Here is a 19218-nt window from a genome sequence, read left to right as displayed (position 1 = left end):
GTGGGAGGGTCACAATGCACTTTTGTTGCTACTTGAGAAAAAAAGGAAAAATGAGGAAGGGCAAATGTAGCAGCCAGGCCGTGGAAGATAATCAGCTAATATCTCAAAATGAGGAATGATACAAGAAATGAGGAAAAAAAAAAAAGATGTGACGATTATAGCGTTACAAAGTGTAGACCAGTCTTAGATGATGTGTAACAAACCATGCAGAAGGAACAAGAGTTACTACCAGTTTGCAGATAAAATAGCAGTGAAAAGATAAATATGACAGTGAGGCTGAGGGCGTGGGCACCAAAAGAATTCATAGATGTGTAAATGCTTATGTTGTAATGGTGAAAGATATGGAGCAAAAACACGCTATACAAATAGAAATTAATTAAAATCAAGGTATCAGTAAAATATAGAACACTGCAAGCCACCAACAGTGAAGTTGCATGTTTAGGATTTAAGAAAAAATTAGCACCTAACTCCTACATGAATGAAGAGGTAAGAAGAGAAAAGTGGAAGAACGAAGAAATGGAAAACTATAGAGAATGGGGAATTGACAGAACAGACAAGTTCTGGTTTGCACTTTGTAAAATATTTACCAGTCTTGTCTTTACCTTCCTTATTATTCAGGAATCAACAAAGGAATACAGGCTACAAGGTGGACTGGGACCTACACAAAGAGTACAGAGAAATTTCTTTTTAAAATAAAAAAAATAAATACTAAAAGTGCTTTTTTTTTTCTTTACTTAGACCTGGTAATCAGCTGGAATTGCTAACAACAAAGGGCTGCAGCATAAAATTAAAAGTGAGCCACTGTTCAAAGAGGCAATTCAGCTTTCATCTTGAGAAATGAAATAAAAATTATGAAAGGCATTCAGAAAGTTTAGACTATTTGAGAAAAGGTTGGTTTAAGCTATCTGGAAGAAGAATTAAGCTCTGCACTGTCAAATCTGTGGATGACGGGAAAATTATTTAGAGGTCCTTACCTGCAGAGGCTGTAAAGACCTGCAGAGTGAGCGAGAAATTAGCCATCAGTAAGTTTAATTTTAGATTTTTTGACATAAATACTAGAAATAAGTAAATGTAACCAGTGCTAGTACATTTAAACATAACTGTTAACAGAGCTGCAGTGCACAGCTCTGATCAGCCACAACCAAGAACAGTGAACTCACAGTGCAACAGGGTCCATGAAAGCTCTTTAGTCTAACCAGGAGAGTAGAGAATCTGCCAGTGACAGAGATTAAACAAAATTAAGGTAGATCCTATTGCTCTTCATAAACAAAACCAAAAACAAACAAACAAAAAGAGATAAAATAACTACTGGAACTAAAGAAACACTGGCATAGGATTGGAGTGCTCTGAACAGTGAATAAATTCAAATGAAAGTCAGAAAATGGCTTCCATCTGCACAAAAGTAGGATTTTGGAACATCTTCCAACAGATGGGCAGTGGAAAATCAAACAATTTTCAAACCTTATAAATTTATGAAGTGAATTACAGACACGTTGCTGGTGACATCAAGGAGCTGTTCTTGATGATCCAAGAGATTCTTTCCAGTTCTACGTTTCTAATTGTGAAATGAACTTTGTGCACTATCTCACATTTGGAGATGTCATATAAATAATAAATAAAAGGTTCCAACTCACCCAGTGGTGGAACGTGCTGCTTTTGAGTCACCCCTTACCAACATCTTTCTTCACCATCAATTTCACCACAAGTTTAACAGAAAGGGGATTTTTCAGCCAATGACTGGACCAAAACTGGCTATCTGCTGAAAGATCTTAAATTCACTGGTTATTTTCTGAAACATATTATCTCTGTTTCAAGACATGAGAAGCTGTAAATGAATTTTAAGCAAATTTTGCCACATTTTGCAACTTTGCTAAGAAAGCAACAGTTGTAAAAGGGGAAGGACATAAAAGGTTATGCCACTGTCTCCCCCTTCTCACCCCCCCTGCAAGTTTTTCCATGTTTTGCACGATTTATCTTTGAGAAAACATTTGGCCTTGACATGACCCTGGTTTGAGTTTGCTGCCTCAGCATTAGCCGAGATTTCACTGCTGATTACTCAGAGTGTTGCAGCGGGCAGCTCCTACTGCCCTCCTTGTCTTGTGTCTTTGTGGGTTTTTTTAGACAGAAGCCTTAATACTCTTGAACTGCTGAGAAAAACCACACAGAAGACAAATATAGCCTGTGGAAAATACTTCTTTCTACTTCAGAATACTGGAAAAAGTAAGCTATTTACATTCGTATGCAAGTTCTATCATTACTGACATTGCAAATCCTTCACCCTTTCTCCATACAAAGCTTAACCAACTCCGATGCTTTTTTTCTGGTTTCATTTCTTCTTCATCTCTACTAAATTTGGTTTAGCCCTCTCCCATCACACCTACTGAAAACCCTCTCCCATCTTGCCTCAAGCTGGTCCAAACCACAGCTGCTTAAATTGTAAGTGCAGGGAAACTGAGTTGAATAGTCCTAACGGGTATTTTGTTTTTAAAATTCCATTTAGTGCTGAATATTTAGTAACGGAAAGTAAAATGAACAGCTGTTTCTCTGCTGGAGGTCTTTGAATAGAGAGACTTGTAAATTGAAGTTATGGTAATGTTCCAACATGTGCTGGGACACTGAATGTAAGCAAAGAGGTACTGATGTATTTTGTACTCTGATTGGCCTTCAAATCTCTGCTGAGCAGTTTTTAAAGGAATAGTACAAGTGTAGTAGCAGCAGTCAGCACAGGGAAACGTAGGTATGTATTCACAATCAAGTGCACACATCCAGCAGCGGGACAGGACAGGCGGCAGTGCTGTGTAGGAAGATGTAGGAGTTGCTTCAGACCAACATCATACCTGAGAAAAAGGAAATCCTAATACTGGGCTGCATAAATAGAAGTATTATTTGTGAGTCTGGTGAAGTGGTTCTTTCCTGAGCACAGTATCAGGATGGCACTGACCCGGAGTTTTCCATCTTGTTCTGGGAACCAAAGTTCAAGGATGAGTGGGCCAACTAGACAAGAGTCCAGAGAAGAGCAACTGAGTATTTCTGCATAGAAATACAAGGAGGGCTGCTGTTTAAATGTGAGAAGAGAAAGTTTAAGAAACATCCCAGCAAACTGTAAAGAGGAAGGGAGGCAAGTTGCTCAATATCCAATGGAGGAAGGACAAAGAGTAGCGCAGAAATAACTCTCTCATGGTAAGGCTAACTTCACACTGCAGGAGATCACCTAGGGAGATGCTTGTGAGTTTTCCATTGCCAGAAGATTTTTAAGCCACATTTGACAATCGTGTTATGGGCACATGTTCCGTGTTAGGAGACACACATGATGGGCCTGTTTGTCTTTCCACAGGACAGAAAGAGGTCCGTTCAAGACTTACTTTCTATGCACCATCAACACCATATTCCAAGCAAGTAGGATGCTCTTCTGCTAGAACACAAAATTAAAGAATATTGTTGTTGAGGGATATTAGTTGTTTAATGTAAATAAGTAGGTTTAAATTAGAATAAATTACTTAGGAATGTTAATAGAGTGTGATTTGTGCTGTTTGCCTAGCTTTATTTAGCAAGAGTGGCTAGATTTGCTGAAACCCTAGGCTGCAATAGAGGTCTTTTTCTCAGTAATTTTCATAGTAGTTTCCTAACAGCTAGTACAGTGCTGTGTTTAGTCTTGCAGTACGGGAAAGTATTTTGATAGCGCACTAATGTCTCAGTAGTATTTTTACCAATCTAGGACTCTTCAGTTCTCCACGTTCCATCAGCAAGGGCGGGTGCACAAGGAGTGTAAACCAGAAGATCAGGAGGCTCCAACCTTCAGGGAAAACTGTGGAAACTGCAAGTCAACGAGGTAAGAGCCTGCCTGCCTGGACACAGAAGATGAATCCAATTAGATGTTGGAGACCCCAGACCAAAAATCGCCATTGGACTAAAGGACGCGCGGACAGCACGTGAGGGACGTGTGTATGGGTCCCAAGGGTATGATTGCCCCGGGATTTCTTTGTTCTGAGTCCCTCTCTTTGGAGGTGCCCAGCCCGGGCTGATCCTGCTGCTGGACCTTTCAATTAAATGAATTATTTTATAAAATCCAACACCTGAGATTCTGCTGTGGGAAACCTAGGGTCAAGCCCAAAGGAGAAAGTGTGCCCAAGAATAAGTGTGTGTGTGTGCACGTGCGATGCCACGAATGGTGTGTGATTGCACACAGCTACTTCTTTAACAATTATAAACCTTCTATATCTACAATCATCTACTTTTGGGTTTGCTTTTGTTCCTCTCAATGTCTTTGCGACAGCCCCAAAATGCAAATTCAATCTTGTGCTCAGATCTGAAGTGACATCATCTGAGGTTTCCTTTCATTTTTGTGTTTTGTTCACAACTGGATGAAATGATGTACAATGACGCTGTAGAACTCATCAAGAAGGAAAATATTTCCTATGCCAAATTTCATGTTATTTTTAAACTAGTACCACTACTCTGGAATGCTAGGTACATTCTTCTGACAAAAACTTCTGTCAGAATTGTATCATCAAAGCATACTCCTACAGAAGAATGTCTTCAGCCTCTTCTGCTTTTCTATGTAGCAGTTTCTGCCTCCAAAAGAGGAACACTGTGGGCTTGCAAGAGCTGTTCGATATTGCCAGCTCCAATCCACTTATTCACCATTTAAAGAAAATGACATTTTGAATAAAGAAGTCTCTGTAGGGTTTTACTCCCCTCTTGATGCATACATCCATTGCCCACAAATACAGAGAGAATTTGTGTGTACACAAACTGAAGGGAAAATCCATTTTTTTAAATATCTAGCTTCTATATGCAGGTATTTTTAAGCTGTAATAATGGGAAGCAGTTGAAAATGACAATGGGGCATTTCTAAGCATGGGTACTTTCTTCATATTTATTTCTTGACTATGGCATTTTCTGTCTCTCACAAATTCGGAGCAGTAAGCTAGTACATAGATGTTAGGTAAACAGCTTCTCCAAATACTTGTTATCCCTGGTCCAGAAAACAGAGTAGCAGCATCAGGAAAAAGCAATTTACTGAAAAATCATAAATTTTACACTGGTGATGATAAATTTAATTCTCAGTCATATAGGATGTTTTTCAGTGTATTTCACTAAGTGTAAATGGTAATGCTAGACTGCATTTACTCTAGGTTGCCAGCACCTTTCACTGAGGAAAAACAAGGAAATACAGTTGTACTTTACTACTACACGTATGCAGGGGGCAGACTCTGCACACGCTGAGGCTACCTCCCTAGACTTGGCTAAAGGTATATGTACTATATGTCATGTCGCTACTCAGAACAGATAAATTAATCTAATTTTCTGGCACTACACTTAAAAATGGGAATATGTTCCTTCCTAAGGAAGCAGGAAATGAGATTTCATTATAAGAACATGAAACAGAAAGATGTGTCACTGGGAAACAGTATCTCCTTCAGTTATGAATGAGAGATGATCAAATGGCTTTATTATTGAAAGAAGCCAGGTTGGGGGTTTTTTTTAAGAAAAAATCCATCAGCTAAAAGAGACATGATCATTTTCTAACAAAATGCTAAAGAGTGACAAACATCATAAACAGCTGCTCCCCTTCTCTATTAGTTTAATTCAAGTTTTAAATTTAAATCTGTAACTTAAATAAACCAGAATCTCTGGAGGGAGAAAAGTATTTAAAAACAAACTGAAACAGTCCGATCTAACTTTAAAGCTGTCCCTATGGATCTGGTCCTCAATTGAGTAATGGCTTGGAGCAGAATGACCTCCAGAGGTCCCTTCTCACCTAAATTTCTCTACGGCTCATTGGATGTAGACCGTAGAGCAGCATACCTGAGTCTGAATGCAGTCAGAGGATCACAGGGTAATTCAGGCTGAAAGGGTCCTCGGGAGGTCCCCAGTCCAAGCCCCAGCGCAGAGCAGGGGCAGCTTGGCCTCCACCAGGTCGCTCAGGGCTCTGGCCAGTCGGGTCTTGGGAAACTCCAGGATGGAGATGGCACAACCTCTCTGGGCCCTGCGCCACTGCTGGACTGTCCTTGTGGAGAAAAAGTTTTTCCTGTTAACCCATCTGACTCATGCCTGTTTTCTCTCATCTTCCTGCCACACACTACTGCAACAAGCCTGGCTCCATCTTCCTGATGCTTCCCTGTAGGAGCAAGGTGGTGGCTATCAGGTCTCCCTCAGCCTTTTCTTCTCCAGCCTGAACCAGCCCCAGTCCCCCAGCCTCTCCTCACAGGGCAAGCACTACTGTCCCCTGAGCATCTTGGGGGCCCTCAGCTGAGCTCGCTCCTGGTTTTTATGTCTTCCTTGTATTAGGGGCATTGGGACAGGACACAGAATTGAGGTGTGGTCTAAGGAGTGCTGAGCAGAGGGGGATAATCGCTTCCCTCCATCTGCTGGCTGTGGTCCTACAGCCCAGGACACTGCTGGCCTTTGGTGCCAGGGCACACTGGTGGCTCAAGTTCAGCTCATGTGTACCAAGACTCCCAGGTCCTTTCCAGCAGAGCTGCCCCAGCTTGCACTGTTGTGAGGGACCTTTCCCAGGGGCAGGACTGGATGACCTCCTGGATGGACCTTCAACCTTAGCGCATTGTCTGGGACTGTTGGTGGATGCTGGTGAGCACCCTGCTCTGCCTGCTGTGTTCACACCTATGGGACTATGCCCTGGTCAGTGAGGGCACTGCCTGTACTGCAGCCGTCCTCAGCCTCTAGCTTCTCTCCCCTTGTTGAGCAGGTGGGCGTTGCTGTCTCTGACCACAGGCTCTGAACACCAAATGAGGACTTTCTTCAAGCTCATATATTTCCTCTGTTTTTAAATGCAGTGGTACACTTCCTGGGCTTCACTCTGTCTCAATCCACTTTAAAAGCAATAGTATTTCTTTTCAAATGGTGTCACTTCATGAGACTGAATGTAGCACTGCACAATGCAATGTTTTACAGAGCACTCCAATTAATTGTAGGTAGTTGATATTGAAACTCAACACAGCGAGGAAAAAAAACCCCCAGATCTAGTGATTTGGGTTATCTCAATTCAGGAAGTCACAACTGTACCTGCTGCACCTCTTCAGAAACTGTCACCCGTAAGGGTGAGGCTGCAGAGTGCACTAGCTGCTGACACCATGCCAGAAAAAAGAGATGGGATTCATTTGCCTTAACTTTGGCATCTTTCACGTAGATGCCCAATCTGAACAAGTTGTGATTTCCCTTACAGTCAATGCAGACCGACAGAATTCAGGGGGCAAGTGGTGTCACCGCAAGACAGGCGCTAAGGCAGGGCATATGAACTGCTGTCTGGAGGTGCCTACTCACCTGACTGTGAAGGGACCCCAGGGCGCTGAGATCAGACTTATCCATCTCATTCTTAGATTGCTCAAGTCAGATGATATGAACCCCACCCAGGAGCCCAGATTCACGCAGAAGATACAGGCATTTAAATGTCTCTTTATTCACCGAAGTCCAACACAAGGACACTGTTAACACTCATAAACGCCCTATCTAACCCTGCAGCTGCTTGAATTTTCATCTTACAAAACAGAATAATTTCTTTCCTGGTCCCCAGGTGAAAAATGCTTTGTGTCCACAGCATCCCAAGTCTAAGATCGTACCCAGCAAATCAGCTGGGGTGCTCTGGAGCATCACAGCTGCTGCTTTAGCCCTGGTACCTCCGTAACACAAGCCTCTCTTGCATACACCATTAATACTCTCAGCTCATTTTCTTGAGACTACATGAACGTACTCTACATAAAGAATTTCCCTCTCTGCATACTTTTCACTGCTGTTTTTCTTTAGCTGCATAAATATCCTGTGTTCTAGTGCTTCGGATCCTCCTTATTTTTTTTAATTTCCTCTTTCATCCCTCCCTGGAATGGCTTGGAGAGGCTGTGACTGAGAACGGAGCAATACTGGGCAGAAGGATGCTGGCATCTTGGAGGCAACTGTACTGCGTGACCACAAGGGAATGGAAAGAGTTTTGTGCAAACCACATCCATTAATCTCCCCTCCCAGGCAGTGACTTTGGTTTGGGCCACGGCCCAGGCTTGGTTTCCCCTTTGTCAAGGTTTTAAGCCAAGACACTAAGTACACATTAGTGTGACTATATTGTCCTACTTACGCTGAGCAACCCACAGAACTTCAGAAGGAAAGAGAACAGTCTGTTCTGCTCCGCCAGGAGCTGGTGCCCACTCAGAGGGCTGAGGGAGCCAGCTGATGTCAGTGCGAGGCCATTCCCAGCTATGTGCCAACAACACCAAGCTGTGCGGTGGGTCGACACGCTGGAGGGCCAGAGGGACCTGGACAGGCTGGAGAGGTGGGACTGTGCAAATCACATGAAGTTCAACACGGCCAAGGGCAAGGTCCTGCACAACTGTGGGTCAGGGCAATCCCAAGCACAACTCCAGGCTGGGCAGGGAATGGATGGAGAGCAGCCCTGAGGAGAAGGACTGGGGCTGTTGGGGGACGAGAAGCTCCCCATGAGCCGGCAAGGTGCGCTGGCAGCCCAGAAAGCCACCCGTGTCCTGGGCTGCGTGTCCAGCAGCGTGAGCAGCAGGTCGAGGGAGGGGATTCTGCCCCTCTGCTCCGCTCTGCTGAGACCCCCCTGCAGTGCTGCGTCCAGCTCGGGGGTCCCCAGCACAAGAAGGACATGGAGCTGTTGGAGCCAGGCCAGAGGAGGCCACGGAGATGCTGTGAGGGCTGGAGCACCTCTGCTCTGGAGACCTCAGGCTGAGAGAGTTGGGCTGGTTCAGCCTGGAGAAGAGAAGGCTGCGGGGAGACCTTGGAGCCCCTTCCAGTCCCTGCAGGGGCTCCAGGAAAGCTGGAGAGGGGCTGGTGCCAAGGGCAGGGAGGGACAGGCCAAGGGGAATGGCCTGAAGCTGCAGGAGGGGAGATGGAGATGGGATGGGAGGCAGCAATCCTTCCCTGGGAGGGTGCTGAGGCCCTGGCCCAGGGTGCCCAGAGAAGCTGTGGCTGCCCCTGGCTCCCTGGCAGTGGTCAAGGCCAGGTTGGATGGGGCTTTGGGCAACCTGGGCTAGTGGAGGGTGTCCCTGCCCATGGCAGGGGTGGCACTGGGTGGGCTGGGAGGTCCCTGCCCACCTAAACCAGTCGGGGATTCAATGGTTCTATGTCTGAAAGATCATGGTGATCAGGGGATGTTCCTGAGGACTGGGCAAAAGCAAATGTCACTTCTATCGTCAGGAAGGGCAAGGTAGATCCAGCCTCACATCTGGCTGGAATATAATCCCCGGGAAAGTGATCTAGCAATTAAGTCTGGAAACCATTTTGAAACATAGGAAGGGCAAGAAGGTGATTAGGAGTAGTCAGTGAAGACAAAATCATGCCTGACCAACATTATAGCCTTCTGCAGTGAAATAACCAACCTGCTAGCCATCTATGACGAGGGAAGAGCAGTGGATGTTTACCTGGACTTTAGCACAGCTTTTCAAACTCTCTCCCAGAACACAGAGAAACTGGTGAAGGGGACAGTGAGGTGGACTCAGCACTGGCTGAACTGCCAGGCTGAGTGGGTGATGATCAGTGGCACAAAGTCCAGCTAGAGATCAGCTACTGGTGGTGTTACCTGGGGCTTGGTACTGGGTCCAGACATTTGACATCTTCATTCATGGTCTAGATGATGGGACAGTGTACACCTCAGCAAGTCTGCAGAGGATACAGAACTGGGAGGAGTGGTTGATCCTCCAGATGATTGTGCTGCCATCAAGACGGGTCTCAACAGGCTGGAAAAATGGGCACAGAAGGACCTCAACAAGTTCAAAGGGAAATGCTGAGTCCAGCCCTCGAGAGGAACGACCCCATGTACCAGTATGGGCTGGTGGCTATCTGGCTGGAAGACAACCCGACAGAAAAGGACCTGCTGGCCAGCAGCGTGCCCTTGGGACAAAGGAGGTCAACAGTATCCTGGGGGGCATTAAGCAGAGTGTCACTAGCAGACTGAGGGAGGTGATCCTTCCCCCCTCTCTGCATGGTGAGATCACAGCTGGTGTGATGTGTTCAGCTCTGGGCTCCCCAGTACAAGACCTGGACTTACTAATGTCAGTGCAGTGAAAAGCTGCAAAGATAATGCCTTGTCAAAGGAGGAGAGGTTACGATAGCTATGCTGCACACCCTACAAAAAGCCTCAGGGAAGCCACTCCATATCTAGAGAATTCAGCAGCTGCACTTGAACCAGAGTGTGAAACCTGCCCGAGGGTTATTCACAGGCATGAGGCCGTGTGGCACACTACTAAAACCTGTCAGGCAGCAAAAAACCGTGATCCTATCCAAGCTGCCTACCAGGAACGGCCCCTGTCCCATGCAAGATGCCCAGGATTGCCTGGAGAATGTTTGGGAGAATAGTAATTGGGCTGGAGCTTATGTATACACACTAAAATACACTGGTTGCTTAAGTGTTTCAACAGTTAAACAGTACCATCAAATTCCAGTGCCAATGCCTACATCCTGCTGCTACTTAATTTACTAGCATAGATGCAGCCGACAGAAACAACCCCCACACCACCTCTGCCTAATCTGGTTCACTGCTGCCAGTGGGCCTGACTCCAGGATTTGGGAAAAAACCCGCCTACTACCATTTGCACATATATAGCTCAGAATAAACATTAACGCAGCACTAGCTAGAACATCTAAGCAGCGCTTTTTTTCTCTCATTTTCCTATTCCCTCATGACAAAGTATCTCCCTCCCACACAGGCAAAATGTTAGTAGTCCCTCCTCTCCACGTACGGTGTAAGAGTCCTGTTCCTTTCCCACAGGCACAGAAAACATTTTGCAGAAGGAACCATGGCATTTCCACACAGGGAGACTGCACGCACAGCCTGGAACAGATGCCCGTCCTGTCCCATCTTCCTCGGAAAACACTCACGTACAAGTCATTGCTGAGACTGTTTGCACTACGATTGGTCGCCAGCAAGCCAAGCTGTAATACAGCTGATTGCTATGCAATAGTGTTATCCAGCCAGACACAGATGGTCAAAGAATGGAGCAGGGGAGACTGACATTTGAAAAGCTTGCAGTTCCTCTGGGGGGGGAAGCTGTGAGACACAGCGGGGCGCTTTCAGAAGACTCCCCTGGTGTACAAGTGACACATCCATGAAGTGCGCAGCTCCTCACAAGCCAGAGCTGCCCCCCCAGCCCGGGAAGGCTGCTGAAGGCACAATCACAAGACTGACAGCGCCAAAGCACCGCACCAGCGTCCGGCCGTCACCGGAGGATCCTGCAGCCCGCTCTGGCGATGGCTGCTGGGGGGCTGGCGGCGGGCTGAGTGCTGCAGGTTCCGTCCCGCACCCTCACCGCCCTCCCGGGGCCTTTCCTGAGGCCGAGCCCCAGCCCAACCCTGAAGCTCACCAACGCTCCCGTGAACCAAAGCCGGCCACAACTCAGCAGGTAGCGGCATGTGCCGAGCGGCACCAGAGCGCCTGGCTCGGTGGAGCTTTGATGCACGCAGATACGTGTATGTATGTAGGCGGCACAGCGAGCTTTCTGGAGTCACAGCACCACCACGGAGAGCCGGGCCTTCCCCTGCCCCACTCCGAGCTGGGCGCCCGCAGTTACCTCCAGACGCTTAAACGGCTTTAAGAGGCCGCCTCGGCCCCGCACAGCTCCACAGGGACGGCGGGCTGCCCCGGGCCGGGCCGGCCCCTCAGCGGGCGCACTGCGCCTGCGCGCTGCGGCCGGGCCCTCAGGCGGGGACGCTCCGAAAAGCCGGCGGCGCGCGCTGTGGCGGAGACGGGAGCGCGCGAGGCGGAGCTGGCAGCTGATTGGCTGGAGAGCACGAGCGCTCCAAGGGCCCGTTAGCGCAAGGGGAGCGCGCGCTGGCGCCGCACGGCCTCGGCTGCCGATTGGCTGAGGGGAAAGAGGAGGGCGCGGGGTGAGCGCACGCACGTACGCCGCCGGATAAGGATCCGCCTCGTGATTGGCGGCCAGGCGGCGTCGGACGGGGCGGGAGGGGGCGGGGCTGGAGGGATCGGCCGCCGATTGGCTGACGGCGGCGGAGGGGGTAAGGAGGACGCGGGCTCAGATTGGCGAGAGTGCGCGCGCCCCTGCGGGGGCGTGCTCGGATTGGCTGGGTGCCGCGAGGCGGCTGGGGACCGTTGGAGCGGGGAGGCTGAGGCGTTCGGCCGTGGAGCCGGCGGCGGTGTGGCGGCGAGCGGCGGCCGGAGCCCCCTCGGACGGGGCGTCCCGCGCCCGGGGAGCCCCGGGACACACACACGCAGCCCCCCACCCCCGACCGCCGCCCCCGGGAGAGGTGCGTGCTCGGCGGGACGGAGGCAGGCGCTGGCGGGGCTGAGGCGGGCCCTCTGCGAGCACCGCTGCCGCCCGCGGGCTGGGAGGGTGCGGGGCCTTGTGGGGAGGACGGGCGGCCCTGCTCCGCCGCTGCCCGGGCAGGGACGGGCGGACCCGGGACGCGCCGCTCTTGCCCGTAAGGTCTCGGCGGCAGCGCCAAGCCGGAGCCCCTCGCCTCAGCCCCGGGAGCTGCGGGTGCGGTGGCGGGGTTTTGCCGGGCTCCGGGCCTGGCGCGGAGGAAGTGCCGAGCGGAGCGCTCTGCGGGAGGCCTGGGACGGAGGAGAGCTGCGGTGCCGCGTCGGCCCCGGCTACCTTGGAGAGAGGCTGGCGGGTTTACCTGCCCCACGCTCCGCCCTCGGTGCTCTGGTTGTGGGGCCTGTTGGCTGGCGGCGGGAGCAGCCCTGGCACCGGGTGATTTTGGCGGTGCTTGTCGTTTCGTCTTGTAGCAGACAGGTGCTCGCATAGACGCAGAATCTGCAGCCTTCGTCTCTTTGTAATTAACAGGAGACATAATCAGGGCAAAAGCGGCGTAATCATAGTTGTAACTGCAAAATAGGGGGGGAGTTGTTATTTTTCTGTGGAAAACCATGTCTTTCTTGTAAAGAAAACCCCTTGTTTCCCCCCCTCCCCCCATCTCTTTAGATTGTCTTTACATGTTCGAAGAAGGAACTGAGCTCGGGAAAGTGAAAGTTGTCCTGAGAGACTTCTCAGTGTGATTCAGGTAACGTGAGCTGTTGTGACTACCTGTGCTATGGAATTTAAACCCTTGTATTGTGTAACTGCTTCCAGTTACGTGTTTGTTCACACTCACATAACTGATATTGACACTTTTCATTTATGACAAACTTCCCATATGAAGTAGTGATATCTGCATTTTATGTGAAGCATTGGATATGTAAAAATATTTCTATGTGGGATGCAATCCTGTATTTTAAAAAACCCCACACAACTACATTCTTGTGTGACAGATCCCTCAGCTGGGGAAGGTGAAGCTGATGGATATCCTTGTGGAGACCTAGGAGACCCTTAGCAGTATGCAGAGCACCAGCACAGTGATTTCTTCTTTCAGAGGAGATTGGTGAGCCACCGAGATTGGGCTGGACAGCACAAAGATACTTTGAAAGTTGTTTCTGTACTGCTTGAAATGCAGGTCTAATAGCATCTGAGTTAGTAAAGTTAGAGTTTGGTCGGTAGTTGTGCATTACTGCCCTTTAAAAATGCTTTGTACTGTCAGTTTTCTTTTCTTGTTCTGGTTCCTAAATCTGACTGTGTAGTCTGATGCTCCGTCTAGTGTGGCTGCCCAGTGACAAAACATTCCACGTGCCTGAACCAGGGGTTCAAAAAGTTAGAAGTCTCAGTTCCAGCTTTGAAAAGTTGGGAAATGCTGACGAATTGAGGGTTTTTTCTTCTGTTTTTTTTTCCTCCTCCTCCCCCCCCCGCCCCCCCCCCCCCCCCCCCGCTTCTTTTCCCTCCTAAGTGTAGATGATCCTGTACTGCTAGATGATATCATAAAGTACACCCGAAGGAAAGGAGGTAACCCAAAAGCATTGGATTAATTAAGACGGTTGCTTTTTGTGTTTTCTCTTCTCCAAAGGATATTTTGGATTAATGGGGAATTTAGATAAAAGGACAAACATGCTGCTGACCTGGAGACTCCCTTCTTAGGGAAGCTGGAGAGGAGAATGAATCGCTGTTGGCTGTGTAGGGGCAGATTGAGCAGTGACCTCTCTCACCAGAACATACACATTTTGCGAAGGCTGTCCGTGGCCTACGCTTGTCTTTTCTGAAGTTCTTTTCCAGACTAGTTAATTCATGTTAGCAGCACCATCTTTCCTTTGACCCTTACGTTCTTGCTATGCTTTCATCTGTCCAGGATGCTACTCCAGAGGTGGCTTGCTTAGATCATTGCCTTGTCCTGTTGAAATCTTCTTTGGGTTTCTGCTTCTTATCATTGTCATACATAGGATTCTTGTCTGTCTCTTGTAGCTGTTGGATGATACGTCCCCAATCTGCCGCTGAGGTCTTGTTCAGCACCAAGAAGGGAGCTCCCCACTGCGGTGTTTGGGGTGCCAGTTTGGTGCCCACTTGTTACGTGATCTCACAGTTAAGAGGGCACATCCAGTAGACCTCCATGACCTCTGTGTAAGCGCCTTGTGGCACCCCCCTCATCGGTCACTGAAGTTTGTGTTGTGATGAATACAGAAGCCGTGTCAGTATTGTCTCAAACTCCCTGTTTCTTTGCAGCAGGCTGCTTCTTGTCTTAGGCTGTAGGTTATTTGGAACAGCAAGTTCCTTTATGATGTCTGTGTTGCAGCTAATACATGCAGGCTTCTGGTTTATCACAGAACCTGGATGTTTCGATAATAATGTAAATTTTAAGAATTTAAGTTTTCTATACCGTTCATCACTTAAGAAGGAGCTGTAATGCAAGAACAAGGGCTTTTGCAATATCATAAAGGCATAATTTTTCCATCAGTTGAATTATATCGCACACTGGGTACCTCAGGGTGGCATTAGGAGTGACAGCTTACAGTTCTTTGTAGCCGTGGCCGTATGTTATCTGTGGTGTGTTGTGGAAGTTGACAGTTTTTGAAGGGGAAGAAAATCAAGTCTTGAAGTTGAAACAGCGACTTGGGGATGAGTTGGCACATTAACCACAGTGCCCAGCACATACTTGGTCTGCGTACTTCAGTCTGGCTTCGCTTGGCTGGTCCGTTACAAGCTTTTATAGAACCTAAATGATGTATTGAAATAAGGCACTCTGCAAACAATTTCCTAGCACTTATTTCAAAAGGAGAGGTAAATAATTCTCTTAGCTCAGACATAGTAGTCTGTGGTGTGGGCACATCACCTGGTAGAAACAGAGACAGTTTCCCAGTAGGTGGGAAGGTTTGGCTTTCAGCATTCCGTTCCCAGCACAGCCTGATTCTCTTACCATTATCTCTCATTGCTACTTTTTTTTTTTTTTCCTTTGAGGTGGCAGGGTTATGTTATCTGGTGATAAGGATTTGAATTCACAATATTTGTATTAAGTTAATATTTTTTATACAATATTTGTATTAAGTTAATATTTTTCCCTTGAGCATGAGGGAGAAGAAATCATGATTGTATTGTATATGTTTGGTTTAGTGTTTAATCAAGTTTCTACTGATAAACTGTGGCTAAACTTAAATAATCTTATGGGTCTTTTCCAGTCCTGTGTGCTTTCAAGGACTACTAGAAGGAATGAAAGTATTTTAACTTCTCAGCTCTGCTTAAGTAATACAGATATATAAAAATACTTACACCAATGAAGATTTTTAGGCAGCCTAAATCTGGAAGAAATGGTAGGAGACCTTGTAATGGGATAGTTGTTGAGGAATTTTATTTGGCCAATTGTATCTCTTTGGAAATGAATGAAATTATGACAGCAGGTAGCAATTCATATCTAAATTTTAAAAAGATTGGATGTATAAAGTGTGTACTGTAGTTACGAAACACTTAAGATTTTAATAACTCTACTGTAAGTAGTTACGGACTGCAGGTGTGAGATATTTTTTAGTCTTTTTACCAATCTTGCTGCTTTCAAGTGCAGCTTTACTTCATTTAAAGGGTGGAGGAGTGGAAAGAGTGTTTTGCCATAATGCAGTGAGGGAGCCTGGTCCCTAATTTACTTTTTTTTTTTTAACCAGGAAAAGTGACAAAGCTAAGGGATAAAAGCTCTTAGTTTTACAGAAGACAATGGCAAGCATGATCAATTAAAGTTTTACAGTTGGCTTATTTTGTTTTTCCTTTCTTAACAAAAGAAGAAACTTAGTTTGTGTCCACAGTTGGTCAAATATTTGGAATGTTGTGGAATTGTAGATGATTAGAAGAGAAGCTGAGTTCTGCATGAGTTACAGACATGTACATGGGAACAGCAATAGAAGAAGTGTAGCGCTACTAATGTTGAGAACTGAATATTCTAAAAGGGATTTTTTGAATGTAGTCTGCAAAGAGAAGTTAGATGGGAGGCCGGGAAGGGATGAAGTTTCCAGTTGCACTGTAATGTATTCTGTGTTCATGCTTGTAGGTCAGTTTTTTATAGCAGCAAAATAGATGATGAGCAACAGTAAACATGAAGAAAATTTGACTGGGTAGTAGTGTCGTTAACTTCCTACGTGATTGTGATCCTACAGGTTCACATAGCAGAGCAGACAGCAAATTATTTGGAAGTAGGAGCGCTACTAAGTATGCGTGTTAAAACATTTCTTGCCCTGGTTACCTAGTGGATGCAACCAAATTATGGTTTGGTTTTTTTTTTACTACCGTGCAATACAAGCAAGCCTGAGAGGCTTAACTGGGATTGCGCAGTGGAGCAGCCTGGCTGTGTGGGCAGGGAGAGAGGTGCTGCGGGGACAGGCAGAACGCCCCGTAGAAAGCACAACAGTATTCTTTGAGTTTGTTTATTTATACTACATTTTTTTTGCAGTGCTTATGGAATGTTATCTTTTAATTATTGTGTGTTATTCTTTCATTTATTTATATTTTAATAGAATGAGCACATCAAAGGAAATACAGAGGCGGTAGGGAGGTGCTGGTGGTTTTTTAACTACTAGTTTGGGTACAGCCAAATTTTTTAAGAAGGTATTGTATGTTTCTGGCAGCTCAGACAAAATTAAGGTTACCTGGGATTATATGTGTGTTCACTTTCCCATTGATTGTGGCAAATGGCAGATATACTTTTAAATTTAGATTAAGGGAAATGCCTTATTCTGTACTCTTAGAACCTTTTAACTTCTAGCACTTAAAAAAAATTATAACTTTGTAGACTTGTGAAGCTGGTGAGGATGATTTTACATTTCAAGTTTATGTAGGAGATAAGCTTACCCAATTTTAATTCTTTACATAATGGTAATTTTTTTTCCCCTAATTCAGTTGTGATTGTGAAGGTAGTTCATGTTTCCAGGTGTTTGTCACAACCCCTTTGACTGGAATTTGGCACACCTGTAGAGACGGTAAAGGTGCCGTTTGTGCAAACTTTTTCTGACGTGCTGAAACTTTTAATCTAAGCTGATTGCACCTGAAGCGAGGTGGGAAGGGAAGGTCCTGCGTGGATTACCCTGTTGATTGGGGAAGATGGTAGCAAGCAATAGAGAACTAGAGGTGATGACGGATCCTGAGGGTGGTATTACCTTCTACTGATGTGGATGGATTGGGAGGAGAGGAGTGTTTGTACTCTGTGCTGCCACCTGCTAGCCCGCGATCAGGGTTAGTTTGCATTCTGTCAGTGTTCACTTATGCAAGTTCTGCTGGTGAACGTTACTCTGTTCACGCTCGATCTGTTCATCTAGGTTAATAGAGAAAAGGGCAAAAATGTAACTCAAAATGTTTCCTAATAAATTTTTCCTTTTGGTGAAGAGGCAATTTTAGAGTTCTGTCTCGTGCTCCAGTGAGCAGTTCAGGGAACCTGCAGATTAAAATGGCTAGAAAGGGTTTTGTACACATTGGAAAAGCTAGGCAGCATTTGTACACATTCACATTGGAAAAGCTAGGCAGCACAGGTTGTGCAGAAATCCCCTCCAGTGTTTTAAAGATGAGTCTTCCCTTCCTGCGAGGGAGAGGTTAAGCTAGTAATTAGGATGTCTCCAACTTCTTATTGCTTGAAAACCACGGTGTCATATTTCATTTATCTTATCTAACATTAACACTGCTTTATTTCAAGGAAACAATTTTAACTGCTAAATTTGCTCTTGTTTGCAGGCTAATGGTAAATCTTATGTATAGATGTTACTTTTAACTTCAGAAAACCCATTTCTATTCCTCAGGCTTTTGGGTAATAAAGAAAAATCAGAGTTTGTGATAGTTCTCTGGTTATTCAAGAAAAGCATTTTTATATGCTAGGCACTTTGTCCTGACCTCTATGCATCCTCTCTTTAGTTTGCTGGAAAACAGATCTCTCTGTGCAATATGTGTTTAAACAGACAGTGTCATCCTTAATAACTTGTAGTTTTCCTGTTCCCCATGCTTAGTAATTCCCTGTTTGCTAAAAATGAGTATATATTGATACATACCTAAAATACTACCATGTAGTATTCTTTTTAAAGCTTTCTTTGCTTTTGTGACTTAAATTTCCCAAGAAGTAGGGACTAATATAGGGTGCCTACTGTCAGTCTCCTCCACCCATCTGTAGTCTTGCACCTGACCTAGGGCAGGGATTTCTTTCTGTTCTGGGCACTGAACAAATAGTTATGTATGTGAAATGAAATTGTAGTGTGTTATGGTAATTCAGATGGATTGGAACTCTACCTGGATTTGAATTTTTCTATTTTGTCTTGAGGTAATCTGGAGCTTGTTTTTAAAATAGTGTTAAAAGCTTTTGAAAGAAACCCATAATTAAATATTGTTACTTGCTCCATCTTTGTTTAACTTGTATCTAGTAAAATCTTTATCAGTTTCTCACTGGGTGGGAAGACAAGATTGCTGATCTCATACTGGGGCTTAGACCAATGCTGTGGTTGTTTTCCATAACAGTAAATTAAAGCAGTAAGGACTGGCTGAGGATGTGTTGCCGCATGCAATGTCCTGTACAAACCAAACAGATGGCATTTTATGCCTCGAAAAAAATCTTACTGTTTCAACAGAAGTGGCAAGGCACAGAATAGGGAAATGTTCAGATCTCAGTACTAATTTATTTTTTTTCCTAAACCACTTGATTGCCCATTCATTTTCAGGAAAGTTTACTTTATAATATGTGCATGTTTTTGCAAAATCCTCTTTAAGAGTAGCTTTTGATCCACTGTATTTGTTTAAGAACCACTGACTTGCGTAGAATTTCACTGCAAAGCTACAGTCCATTTTCTTGGTCTTAGTCTAGTGGTTTTTTCACTTACGCCCTTCTAGACTGAAGTCAGTTTTGACTTGTAAAGATCTTCTGCAAGCATTTGAGTCTAATACTTGTAAGAGAAAGCTTTATCTTAAAAATCTGTGAGAG

The 19218-nt window shown here is 45.8% G+C and overlaps 1 protein-coding gene across 17 annotated transcripts in view; it reads left to right on the top strand.

The window, feature by feature from the left end:
- Nucleotides 1-12003: 12003 nt before the first annotated feature.
- The window catches only part of DTNB (dystrobrevin beta), a 205684-nt gene continuing 198469 nt past the window's right edge, over nt 12004-19218 (top strand). For 12 of the 17 annotated variants that reach the window (XM_075750222.1, XM_075750221.1, XM_075750220.1 and 9 more), the window contains exons 1-2: nt 12099-12154; nt 12909-12987. The gene's annotated coding sequence lies outside the window, so the exon portion shown is untranslated. Of the gene's footprint in view, nt 12229-12908; nt 12988-19218 lie in introns of all 17 variants that reach the window. The other 5 variants (XM_075750223.1, XM_075750215.1, XM_075750217.1 and 2 more) reach the window with 4 other exon arrangements.

The sequence above is a fragment of the Balearica regulorum genome, chromosome 3 (genome assembly GCF_011004875.1).
Source record: "Balearica regulorum gibbericeps isolate bBalReg1 chromosome 3, bBalReg1.pri, whole genome shotgun sequence".
Taxonomy (NCBI): Eukaryota; Metazoa; Chordata; class Aves; order Gruiformes; family Gruidae; genus Balearica; species Balearica regulorum.
This window is presented reverse-complemented; position numbering and strand designations above follow the sequence as displayed.